This window comes from Larimichthys crocea, chromosome X (genome assembly GCF_000972845.2).
Source record: "Larimichthys crocea isolate SSNF chromosome X, L_crocea_2.0, whole genome shotgun sequence".
NCBI classification, from domain to species: Eukaryota; Metazoa; Chordata; class Actinopteri; family Sciaenidae; genus Larimichthys; species Larimichthys crocea.
Window position 1 is genome coordinate 12,099,184 of NC_040020.1, and position 7,967 is coordinate 12,107,150.

Genomic DNA, 7,967 nt, shown 5'->3' on the forward strand with positions numbered 1-7,967 from the left:
TGTGGCTGGCTATAGTGGCTACAGGTCATAAGTCCCGCACCCTTCATAAAAGTGACACTAAAAACTCAAAGTACTCTTCAAATAAAGTTTCTCCAAACGTGTTTGTTCATCTAGGTAGTTATTATCACGATAATCCATGTCCAAGAGTCCATTTCCCCGGATAAGATGGGTTTTATTCGTTATTTGCCACTATAAACACGCTCTGACCTCCTCGAGCTTTTATTTTGGCACTTCCGGTTACCGGCATTTGAATTTGCATTTTAGCTAAATATTTAGTTTCACCCGAAACATTTAGCTTCAACATTTAGATTTAGATTTAGATTTAACATTTAGATATATATTTAACATTTAGCTTCAACATTTAGATTTATATTTATATTTAACATTTAGATATATATTTAACATTTAGCTTCAACATTTATATTTATATTTATATTTAACATTTAGATTTAGATTTAGCATTTAGATTTTACATTTAACATTTGGATTTAAATATTTAAAATATCTCTAAGTTCACAAATATTGTTCTAAATGTGCAAAAAAGTGACTCTCAAAAATTCAAACCAGTTTTTTAAACATTGTTTTTAGCTAAATGTGACAAAATGTTGCTGTTATTTTCAGAGCGAGACGCTTTACAAACGGCACCCCATAGATTCCCCTGATCTGAGTCTTCCAAACATAGTGAACTTTACCTTTGAGCCTTACTGTCGGTATGGGTTCAGGCGTCACTTGTCTTACGATAATACGATGACTTACTCCAATTGCATCACTGCAATGCTCACTTGGATGACAATAGCTCACTATTCTCCAACCTAGGTCGGTTTTCTGCGCAAAGGATTGATTTTCCTCTCCACATACAACTTCTCTAGGCATCAGAGCTTGTGGGCTGTTGTAACCGATCAGCAGACCAATTACACAATCTTTCTGTGGAGCAATGTGTTTTGCAAGATGCTCCAAATGAGGCCACGCCTTGGCGTCTTGGCGGTTACTGCAGCTCAGGACTTTTACAGCCAAAGCACAATCTCTCACTCTGAATAAATTTGACTCGGTCAGCAACTGATCTTTCCATGAAATTGCGACAATTCTGTAAGCTGTGTCCTATTTTCTTACAAAACACACACATGACTGTGTTTCTTTCACTGGTGTTGGTTGTGAAGATCTTTGCACCAACTGTTTGATTCTTGGAGACCACTGTGTTCTGGTTCCTAATCTTTGCCTTATCAGGTTCACTTTGCTGTAAAGCATGGAAAGATGTTATAGGGTTGCAAGCTATACTAGCTTCCATTGATAGGAATGTCACAAAATAAGAAGAAGTTTGGGAACCTTCTGTGTTCTAGTTGGTATTTTGTGGCCTTTCGATTCCATCTGGTACTTAACCAGTCAAGTAGTTTGGTAGTAAGTTTCTGGTTCTCAATTCCATCATTAAGAACGATTAAGCTCTCATTGTGAGCAATGGCAGATTCACAACTACATAGAAACTCCACAAACTTTCGCAACTCAGCACTCTCTCTTGAGGCTATTTTTGGCCAGGCATATAACTTGTCTCAGAAGGCTTTGACGATTACAAAGGACTCACCATATCGTTCATTTAGCAGGTCCCATGCTGCATAATACGAGTCTTCTGAATCAAGCAGAAAATAACCTTCTATGGCCTCTTTAGCTGCCCCTTCAACATATTTCTGAAGGAAGAAGATTTTCTCTGAAGTTGGAATATTTTTCCTCTCAATCAGTCTCTGAAAGGATGACTTCCAATGATTAAACTTAAGTGGATCTCCACTAAAGATTGTTGGCTCTGGAATGGGTAGCCTGTTTGCTGATATAGCCTCAGCCAAGACCTTTACAAGCTCTCCTCGGTCATCTTGGAGCGTTGGCCTTGGAGCCATGTCTCTCAGTGGTTGTGAATACAAAGGCACAGAATTCACCTGATTACTTTCTGGTATAGCTGTAGGTAGTATGAAGTTCTGTGGTGCATGTTCTTGGTCTGGATAGAATTCAGCTCCATCATAAACCTTAAGCTTTGCCTTGGCACCATTTAGCTTTTTCAGCTCCTCCAGACGCTGAAGCTCTCTCTTCAAGTCTTCTACAGATCTTTTTCTTGCAGCGCTCTCTTCTTGCTGTTTCTTTAAGAGAGCAGCCTCTTGTCTTTCCTTTTCTATCCTATGTTCAGTCTCTTCCTTTTCTCTTTGAAGACTGCAAGTTAATGCAGCTGCTTCTTGGTCTGCGACTACTCAGCTTCAAGTTTTAGCAGTTTCTCTTGGTGGCCTTCTTGCTCAGCCATAATCTTTAGTACAGCCCTAGTGGCTTCATACTCAGCAGCAGCTTCTTGCCTTTTAACTGAAGATACATTAGAGTGAATGGAATTATCTTCAGAACATTTAGAGGCTGGAAGTAACACACTATAGATTGAAGATGCGAACACAGAGTTGTCTTCAGGCCAGCACAGCTCCTCTCTTGTATCTTGAATTTGTGACTGAGCATTTTTTACTATAATCCTGGTGACTGATACACAGTTGTCCAGCTTGCAGTGCATGTCATGACATGGGCTGTCAATCCTTCTGTTTTCATCATAAACAATGTTCCGCTCAGACAATTCTCTTTGAATACTGCTGATGTGCTCTTGTAGGATGTTACTCGGTTCCTGTTTTATTACAGATTTCTTAGCTACCTTAGTTAGAGCCTTCCATCGTTCATAAATGCTGTCAAAGTGAAGTAGTAGTCTAGTTTTTTTCTTGCTGAAATTCCCTTCCCTTTTCTGTTAATCTGCGGGCTCGCTCACCTCTACGAGGCTCCTTAGACTGTACTGCTGGTTGTACAACTCCAGACTCATCTGTCTGCTCTGGCTCTGCTGCTTGTTCTGTAGAAGCTTGTTTGTGACATTTTAGCTTATTTGGAAATGACCTTTATACAATGTTCTTATCTCAAATAAGTAGAGTAGTTAATAACAAACATTTCCACAAAGATATGTTTCAGTCGGCATTGACAAGGCCCTTATGGCGACACTTCAATGAGTTTGCATAGAAATATTTAACCATGAATAGGAAACTTTTAGCTTAAAGATGAACTTAGTTACATGTACACACAAAATTTCTCTCTTCTTCAAAATAAATCAGTAACCCTTGCTCAATTGAATTATTAAGGATCAATATACAGTACAAAGATGCAAATAAATCAATTACATCAATGCTCCTTCATATCTTGTTAAACACTGTTCTTCTTAGTAGGTACACACAGTCCCTTATAGGTTTTCAATTCTTGTGTCCCTTTTCAGTACACAAACTTAAGTGTCTGACTTATGAACGTATTCATGAAACCTGTTGAACTTATGAGTCCTCAACACTGAACAGTGGCTTATCTGTATTTCCCGTCTTGGCGAACTGTCGGCACGAGCAGGTCACAGGGAGTTCACGCAGGTCCGAGTTCGAATATCTTTACTAGTTCCTGATACAGATGGATTTATTCCTCTCTTTCTCTCTCTCTCTCTCCACTGCATGGTCAACAATCCACCGTTGAACTGTTCCAGAATATACAAATTCATTCAACATAAAATTGACGCACTAAATACTAATTAACATGACAAGCAACGTAAATAAACATACCTCGCTGGCAGTCTTCTTAAACAAAAAAAATCCTTCAAAGATCAAAAATAGGAAATACAAGGATGAACTTGAAACACCTTCAAACAACTTAAAAACAGCATAAACTTCGTGAAAATCTTTTTTTTTTTTGCTAGATTCCCGCAATTAACCGCGTCCCTTGTGCAACAGGCAACAAACATTTCCACCCACAATACAATGCACAATACAAATGAATCTTCACAAAAATAAATCACATAAATACTATATGTAAACAAACACTGAAATTATTATGAACAACACCTATGGCACTTATAGTGAACATGGGCCCATCTCACATTGCACACAACTCAATTTAAACTTCTTGATGTCACTATTTTGCGGCGTAAATTGCGGACTCATATTTAGGAGCTGGGTACATGAAATAAACAAAGTGAGATCACACACACAGGTAGATGATCGGAGTTTAGTCCGTGAATCCACCTGGATAGTCTCCGAGACATTAAATAATAAAAAAAAAAAAGTTATTTATTTCCCTCGTAAAGTTTCCAAAGACACTTTTTACAACACATTACTGTACAACATCACGTAATCATCATCAGTTCCTACTGGCTTCCCAGGGTAAGTGATCCGTAGAGTCCATTGGGAGGACTGACTGGGTCAGGGAGACTTTTTTGAAATTGGCTGATTTTCATCTCCAAGGTTACCAAAGCGAAAGCAAATATTATAATAACAATAACAGATGAACAATGGGAAGAAACATTCAAAGTCAGGAAGTTTGATTGGAAGATCAAACTGAGGTATAGTAATATTTCTGAGATGTGTTGGAGGAGTTGTGGGTGTTATATATGTTTATTTTTCGATCTGTTGTCATTAAGTAAGATGATTGATTCGTGATGTTGTACAGTTTAATGTGTTAGTTTTAGTGTTAATCCTGTGGGTTGGTTTTTTTATATTATATTATATAATAGCCCAAAGGGGGAAGTAAACTCTGGGAGAAAGAAAGAATGTTTGAAAAAAAAGAAACAAGGAGGAAAACAATTATCAGTCGTTTATTGTTCTTGATCTGCATTTGGAACCCTTTGTATTATGACAAGCCACCGGCCCCACCCCAATATAATGGAATGGGTAGGGTATAAACCAATTTGTTCACTATGGAAGGAATGAAAAATCACAGCAGAAGGTTACAGTTAAATCAGACAGTTTGCTGGAATGAAAGATTTTACCAGTAATTACCAGACAATGTCAGTCGTCTTCTCCATTTTTAGTTGTATTTTTTACACTTGCTGCAGTACATTGACAATAAATATAATACTTAATGCTACATGTTGTCATGCTCTGTCTCCTCCTTTTAAGGAGAAAAAAACAACTGAAACTGCACATCTCCTAAAAAGTTACATGTATTTGTTCATCCTTTTAAAAAGTGTCCAAAAACAGTTGGTCATTCTTTTACTAGAGAGGTCTAGAGAAGTTTAATTATGCTGAACATTGTAAAACAATTTGTAAAACAATTAGAAGGTAATGTCGTATTTCTCTCTTTCTCCGTTGTTGTGTGTGTGTGCTCTCTCTCTCTTTCAAAAGGCACAAAACCAAATTAAATTCTTCTTTTCGTTATTTTGCAGCACAGACTGATCAGCTCAGACGTACAGTAGAAGCTGCTTCATGAATAAACCTTTGTGTGCTTGTTTTACCCTCCTGGATGTCTCAGTGTCTTTAGTCTGGCAACCTGCGTTTGCTGCAGTCTGGTGAGGAGGAGACTGCTCTCCGGTGTTTGATTTAGCTGCAGTGTCCAATCTATTATACTTTAAGTTCACTGAACAATGTTCATCTCTCATTCACAAGTCCCAGTAAAGTACCACCACATACATATTGTATAATGTACTTTACTGATGTCCCATTGCTTTGGCTGTTTGCTGTCAGGAAAATGTAGCTCTAATACACTGTGCACAGCTTTGCTTAATACAAACAGATCCCAATGCCCATAAACAATGACACAGCTTTGGAGACACACTTTTCAGGGTGTTACAAATTACAGCACACGTCACCTTCTTTCTCTCAGATGTTTCCAGTGTATTTCTAACCCCACTGATTTTTTATTCCTGTGTCGTTGCAGATAGCTAGCATCATCAGCACAGAACTGAAAACTCAGTTGTTTGTAGTTCATCAAACTTTGTTTAAATAGCAACATATTATAAGTCTAACAATAAATCTGCTCTGTTGTGTTGGCGTGTCAGATACAGCTTACATCACCAAGTCAAGCTTGAGGGAAGAAAGTGTTCAGGAGCCTCTGATGTCTTATGCTGTGATATTTATTGATGCTTGGCCAAGGAGAATTAGAGACACTCTCAAAGTAAATCAAGTGCTTCAGTCGCTTCCATCTGCCCAACTTGTGCTGGTGGTTAGACTTTAAAACCCAAGATAACACCACAAATACTATACGCCCCAAATTAAAGAAATGTTTTATGCAGGTGTTATTGTCAACAAATTCTAGTCTGGAGACACAGATGTCTGTACGCAGATTGGAACATCACACAGCAAGCATATTATGTCTAGAAGAAGAATAAGTTTCTTACTATGGGCCACCACAGTGTTGAGATAGACTGCAGAGGACCTCAAGGCCCACACATGACCTTGTGTTCTAAGGATAGAAAATCCCATAACGCTGTAGTTGAAATGCTTTGCTGCAGTTTGTGAGAGGACAGCCCACATTGCCGAGCTGGTGGCCAGGCAGAAGAGCTCCAAGAGTCTGGTCGCTCACAGTCGTCAACTGCAAGATGAGATTCAAACCTTCCAACCCATACAACCATTTTCTTGCATCAGGGCTCTCTCAGTGCAAAGGCTTTATATTCATTTGTAATGCGGGAAAACCAATACATTTACTTGTAAAAGAAGAGGGTTGCTGAAATTATGTGTGTGAATCATGGTATGTGGGTGGTGTTCCTACAGGAAGTTACGGGGGGGGGCACTTCTCATCAAGATATTTCTTTACAGCAGAGCAGAAACAAATTTTTGAAGGTTTGAGTGAACCGACTGTCCATGATGACAAGAAACCACATGGATATCTGTAAGTACAGACTGTCATTACTCTGCTCCCTGCTACTAGCTATCAGTTATGGTAAATGTTCAGTTTAACAAAAGAATTAGACAAGATGGAGTACATGAATATGGGTGTATTGATACATTATGAACTCTAATTATAAAGTATTATGATGTCTTAACCTTGTTTGATCAGTTTAGTTTATACATCCCATTCACTTTGTTCAGTTTCATTTATTTATTTTCTATTTGATCCGCTTTGTGTCCCCCCAGTTCAGATCAGTTGAATCATTGTGCTGTTTTTATTGACACCAGTTTCTTCAGGAACTCGACAGATCGGGAGTGTCAGAATGGAATATCTGTGGACCTGTTTTTGCACTTTTCCCTCATACCAGCAGTGAGTATGTGTCTGTTTAACTATTTTTTTAAGTTGGTCTTGAAACTGAAAATTAACATTTTTCATAACTACTCTGATAGGACACCTGCAAGGCTGGTGACGCACAAGATCTCAGCATCGAATATGGAACTACATTTTATAAAGTGACCCTTTATTCAGATCATCCTGCCACCTCCAACATACAGTATGACTCAGTGTTGGGTAATGCAAACAAAGCATTGTTGAAGGTTTCTTGTCTTTCAGGTGCTGATCACTGGGTGTTCTCATTCCTCCAAAAAAGGGTTGAGAGGCTGGGCATTGACCCACGACTGCCCTTCCTGGGGAGACGTTTTGCCATTGTGGTTGTAAGTCAACAGCAGCATTTTAAAGAGCCACAACAGCCATTGGCTTTTTTTGTGTGTTCATGGTTGTTGTCTTACTGTGTCCCAGGCTTTGGATACTATCTTGGTCAGCATCAGTAATCGTTGGTCCTATGGATTTGCATTTGGTGCTGTGTCCTATTCCGTCATGGAGCTTTTCTATAAAAAATCACATTCGCCTCAGGTCCCGCCCTGGGCCACAGGTACTCCCACCATTTACAGTTTTTATCGAGGCTCTATATTTAACCTGTTTATCCTGTGGATACAAGAAATAAACCTGTTGACTCATCTGATACTACCCCCCGCAATAGTGTATCTGTTAGTGCTCTGGAGGTGGGCCTGGTCTATTTCCCTTTCTTTGCCTGCCTGTCCCACACTTTCAGAACAACTGGGGACAGTACTGGGGATACTCTACTCTCTGTCCTGGTAACATTCATTCATATATATGTTTAACATTCAGTGTATATATCTCACAATGTGGATTAGTTAAAAAAAAAGAGAAAAAAAAACGTTGTATTATTTATGAATAAACTTATTTATTACTATGAAAGCATGCAAGCAATCTTTGCAACTGCTGAACTAGTTGGTTAACTGGATTAGTGA